Source organism: Phragmites australis, chromosome 4 (assembly GCF_958298935.1).
Source record: "Phragmites australis chromosome 4, lpPhrAust1.1, whole genome shotgun sequence".
In the NCBI taxonomy this organism is placed as follows: Eukaryota; Viridiplantae; Streptophyta; class Magnoliopsida; order Poales; family Poaceae; genus Phragmites; species Phragmites australis.
This window is the reverse complement of record NC_084924.1, coordinates 30,604,299-30,610,298: the sequence shown is the minus strand read 5'-3', so window position 1 is coordinate 30,610,298 and position 6,000 is coordinate 30,604,299.

Genomic DNA, 6,000 nt, shown 5'->3' with positions numbered 1-6,000 from the left:
AAGACTATCACATGATATTTATAATTGCGTATATCCTTTGTGCATTCATGTATATCAACAATATTAGTCCAAATATCATGACCATTGGTAATAGAATATACTCAATTGAATGCATCAATGCTTAGATATGATAAAAGGATACTCTTCTCTAAAACATCGAATTATCTTTCCTTGATTGTGAGGCTAAAAGGACAATGATGTTGCATAGAGGGGGGTGAATAGACGTTTTTACAAAAATTTGTCCCCTTTTACTGTTGGTCTAAACTTGCAGTGGAATATAAATTAACGGATTTTTCATAAGTAAAAAACCTAAATATGCTAGGCTCAACTAGTGCATAATCACCCTAAATAAGTATGGAAATTACAATCCTAAGGTGACAAGAATTACTCTAATATAGCGAGAGATAATGCTGAAGATACTGTTCACATACCTGGAATCACTGTTCATCCGGAGTATCCGGTGTAGTCCGGATACTCCGGGTTGTACAGGTCCAGAATCTCCGGTAAAGTCCGGATCTCCGGGTTCTGTACAAAACTGAGTCCGAAACTGAATATAAAGGATGGGTAGAGAGTTCTAGCTCAAACCAAGTGATATCGTATGTTCCCATAGATGATTCCAAGTAGATCCACGGAGAACTCACACTCAAATACACACAAACAAGTAGATCGAGGAATATGCAAAAAGATTTGAACAAGAACTTAAAAGTAAAGAAACAAGAGAGGAGATACAAGATTTGTTTCTCGAAGTTCGGATTCACCACCGTGAATTCTATGTCTCCGTTGAGGAAGCTCCAACGAGCCGGGTCTCTTTCAACCGCTTTCCTCGATCCACTCTTGATTTCTTCCCTTGCGGAGGCGAAATCAAAGCCTTCACAAACTTTTCCGTGGCTCACCACACGCGCGGGAGCTCGCCGGGCAACACCTAGCCAGCTAGGAGGCTTCACCTCCAAGGGTAACAAACGCAATCGAACTTCTTGCTGAGAACTCAAGTGCTCAAGATTGGATTTTGGCTCACTTGCACTCAATCTTCCGATCTCTCAACCCAACTCACTTTTTTTTTCTCAAATCACACACTAGAATGGAGTGGGAGGGAGTTCTTTTGACTCTAAAATGTGTTTCTTTCGTGCCCTTGCAGTAGCCCCAAAGGATGGGGGTGACGGGATATAAATAGCCCACTTCAAAAAACTAGCCGTTACTCAACTGTTCTGGTCTTACCCGAAGTCTACGGGGTACACTAGAGTATCTGGCTCAACTAAAATAGCCCAAACCAAAATTCTCTGGCGGAGACTCACCCGGAGTCTCCAGCCAGCCCGGAGTATCTGGCCTACACCGGAGTATCCGGCTTCAGCACAGCTGACCTCTGAAAAACGACGATAACTTTTGATACCAGAGTCCGATTTCGATGATCTTGGACTCTATGTAAAGTTTATTCAGAGGGCTACACATCCCAACTGAATTCATGACCTAAAACATACAGGATCAAATTAGGAACACTCCAAAACCCAATTCGGATACTTCCACACTTTCCACACCGAGATTTCTAAAAAGGAACTCTCACATGGGTTTGGTTAGAAACTCTTAAGAACTGAGACATGACAATTAGCTTACGTTGCATCTCTCTTAATAGTACGGCATACCTATACTTAAATTCAAAGATAAAACTCATTTGAACCACTTTAAGTATTTAAAAACTTTCAAGTACCGCTTCTTTCTTTCAAACCTTGAGGGTTGCCAACTTTCATATATTCTTCATTTGATTCTTCATATGATTGATGTGAATCATCCATAGCTTCCCATGGCCTCGCACAGTCTATCGGCGCAAAGCCTTCACTCGCTCTTCACCACCGCCTTGGTCTTTCGGCACCAAGCTATTTGCTTGCCCTTAACCACAGATGGTCCATCGCAGTCGACTCTTGCTTGCCCTTCACCGTCTTGCCACAGAAAACCACTTTGTACTCGATATCTTCAAGAAATTCATTTTATCAAATATGGAGTCCAATCTTGTTCTTCACTCTTGGCATATAAGATTTCAATTCAACTTATACCTTCTTACAGATCCTAACCCCAACTCACTCTTAAGCACATAGCACACGGGTTAGTCCATAAAATCTAAATGACAACTTTTATACTTTAAGTTACTTGATCTCCACAAGTAACTTATTAGCCTTCATGCATATTGTCAATCTTCATATAGAACCTAACCCCACTCATTCTTAAACATATAGCACACGGGTTAGTCCATAAAACTCTATTAACAAGTCATACATTTAGTTACTTGATCTTCACAAGTAACTTAGCCTTCAAGCTTATTGCTAATTTTATTGAGCTTCTTCTTCTTCTTATGAGCATCACTAAAATCTAAATGACTTTTGATGCAATTCTTTAAACTCGTGACATTTCTCAAAGAATCCATGCTTCATTATTTATGCATCTCCTATGGAATAACCTAATAGCAATTCTCAATATGATTGTTAGTCCATATGCATTGTCATCACTTACTCGAGCATCACCTAGAGCTCATTCATCTCGATGCATTTTCAATCTCCCCATTTACCTAGAGCTCATGCATATCTCTCATCCATGCATCACCTATGAACCAACCTACTAACAAACTTAACACCATTTTAGTCTATAGGTATTATCATTAATTACCAAAATCACACATATGGGCTAGATGCATTTTCAGAGGCGTTGCTTCATCCTCTCCTCGGTGACTCTCAAAATATCTAAATCTTTGGCTTACAAATGACAAAGGAGATGTGAGTGCCGTCAAAATGTGGAGTACTCTACCGATATATATCCCTACCTCGGATGTCACAACTCTCTACATATTAAGTCTATTAAGAGCATGATACTCTCGTGTCAATTGTAGGGTAAAGAGAACCTGCTCTGATACCAACTGCAGGGATCGGTGACGTCCTAAGAGGTGGAGGTGAATTAGAACATCTAAAACTAATCGACACCAAAAACTTCATAAGATAAACTTATATCAAATTATATCTAAATGTGATGTATGTTCATCTAGTGTATCTACTCTACTGTTCAAAAAGACTTGCAACCTATAGCTAATACTAGTAAACTACTCTAGAAAGGTAAACATGTAAAGGTAGATTGCAAGTATGTAAATGCGGAAACATGAATAAGTTAGATAGAACAAACTCGGCACAAGAGATTTTTATCCTATAGTATCGATGGTATAAACATCACCCCTAGTCTATGTTGGAGCAGCCCCTCACCTAGGCTATTGCTCCCGAGCGACACTCGGTCACGACCCTTGAGATACCTAGGCCTCTGTGAGGAACCGTCCAAACAATATTCTAATTAATCTTCAGGAGGACCATTATTCATAAATACAACCTCGATGATTAACCAGAACACCATCCCGGTAGTCCTGGCACGTGTTTTGTGCCCAAGATCAGAACACATGCATTTTCAACATGTACATCACAACATAGCTTAAGAAAGTGAGTAATTAAAGTTATATTACAAGTTCTTAAGCATGCAACAATTTGCAATAGTTACACAAAGAGAAACTACGCAGCGGAAGATTAAAACCTTAACAACAACAAGAGGAGAGTGGAATCATTTGACCTTAGGCTACACCCCAAAAGCTACGCCTCACCAGAGTAAGATGCACTACTCTTGCCCACCACCTGTATCGGCGGACACGAAGTAGCAAAACACCGCATCACCCTCACTAGCAGAACCTGAAAGTGCATGCATGAGTACGAAAGTACTCACAAGACTTAATCCATATAGAGCACATATACATAGCTCGACTCTAAGGATTATGCATTGAGCTATTAGTAAGAGTAGGATACAAGGTTAAGTAAAGTATATGCGGTAAGCAACGTAGACATATATGTGTGAGCATCTATACTTAACTAAAGAAATATCTTTCTACCCTGTAAACCACAACTTGAACATGTATGTATAGGAACCATAGTATCTCATCAACAAACTACCAACCAATTCCATCATACCATAACCTTATCCCATATTCGTAAACTCTACGACCGATACAAATTAAACAATAGCACGCTCATGACCAAGAGCGCGACAATTTGAATTATTCTTATACCCTGTAGGGGGTACAACTTTACCCACACGACTCAAGGACCATTCGGCTTGTGCTACTCACGAAACTACACACAAGGAGTACTCATGTCAACCTTTCTCATACCTGGAACCACCCACTTGCAATATCCCTATGGCACCGGGGTTACCGCGAGCGTGTCCCGGACACCTCCGGCTCCCCGCCACCTTGATTCTCCTTTTCTTTTCTCGTCATAGAGCCGCAAGGCAAGTGTCAGCACGACATATGATAATCAGCTTACCTTACCATTAGATCAGCACGTGGTGAGTACGGAAAGTGCTAGAGCCAACTATACCAACAGATGGCTTTAAACGATGCAAGCGGTCTATGGCATCCGGGCTCCTCTCTCGAACTATCCAGAGGACTCCTCCTGGGCAGAAGATACCCCTAACACCGTCCACATCTCGCCTCAATATCACATCTCAACATCCATCTCAACCTCATCTTTATATCTATGAACAGTGATTAAGCTCTAGGCTTACGAACAACGGCAGCACCGTCGCTCGACTTCTACCAAGGACTTAAGTATTGCTAAGCATTTTGAATAAACCTTGAAGCTAGACACCAACTATATCATCAAGGCTACAAGAATAAGGATTCATCAATAAGTCAAGGTAGACATAATGCATCAATATAGGTTCTATCCATATCAACATGACACTGGACTCAACACATGCAAACATACATAAAGCATAATTTATCAATTATAGACTCCATTTAAATTGAAAAAAGGGTGCAGTATGCTTAGATGCTTGCCTTTCTGCTCTAGGGTTTGCCCGATACTTCCCGAACAGAACTCGCAGAAGTGGTGTGCCTCAGTGTCGCCCTCGATCACACTCGCATCACGCTCCGGACCTTCGTTCACTACTGTCGGAGGGTGAACTCCTCAAGCAGGGATCCGGAGGGACCCCCTTTGAGATTCGGCCGGGGGAATGATTCTGAATCTGTTTTGCAGGTGAAATAAATGAGCGTAAATGCGATGCAGGTGGAATGGAATGATCGGATGCAGAAGTAGTAAATGCACAGGAGGTCTTTTAGACAGGTTCGGGCCATACTGAGCGTAACACCCTACTCCTGTGTGTATGCTATAAATGCTCTGAGAATGTCTCTCAGAGATGTTGCTGGTTACAAGAATATTTGTCTAGTCTAGAGCTTCGGACTCCTTGTTCTTCAGTGATCTGAGCTTCTGTGCTTCAACTTGTCCTGGCGGTTGCTCCATGTCAACCGGGTTCTTCTTCTCCGGGGAGCCCGCCCCGCCTTAAATACTCGCTGGGGGGTAGCGTGCCCAGAAAGCGAGGGCACGAGTTCCGAGGCACCATAAATGGAAAGCAACCATCATGGGCTGCTGCGCAAAGTGACGGGGAGGGTTGAAAATGAGCCCCCGTCCGGTCTTGTTCGTCATCATGCCGTTCTGCAATGGGCGCTGCGCAGAGGGCCCACCGGGCAGCCACTGAACAGCCTGGCGTGCCCACTCGGTCTTGTACTCCTGACACAGCGGGGCGGTAGACGGGGCGCCTTGGGCTTCGCGATGTTATCCCCACGCCTCCCTGCCAGGCCGTGGCAAGGACTGACAGCGAGCGTGGCAGGAGCAGTGGAAGTGACAGGCCACGCGCCCTCTTATATATGACATCGGGCCTTTCACTTGTTGACACCTCACCGCTGGACCTCTGTGGGGGCCACCGGCGAAGGACTTCTGAGGCTGTCGGGAACCGAGTGCTCGGGGGTCACTGTTCACAGCCCCGAGCACTCTCTCCCGGATATGCCCTTTCTCAATCCTCAGGGAACCGAGTGCTCGGGGGCCACTGTTCACGGCCCCGAGCACTCTCTCCTGGAACTAATTTCCTTGGGTCCTCGGGGTACTCAGGTGCTCGGGGACCACTGTTTGCAGCCCCGAGCACCCCTCT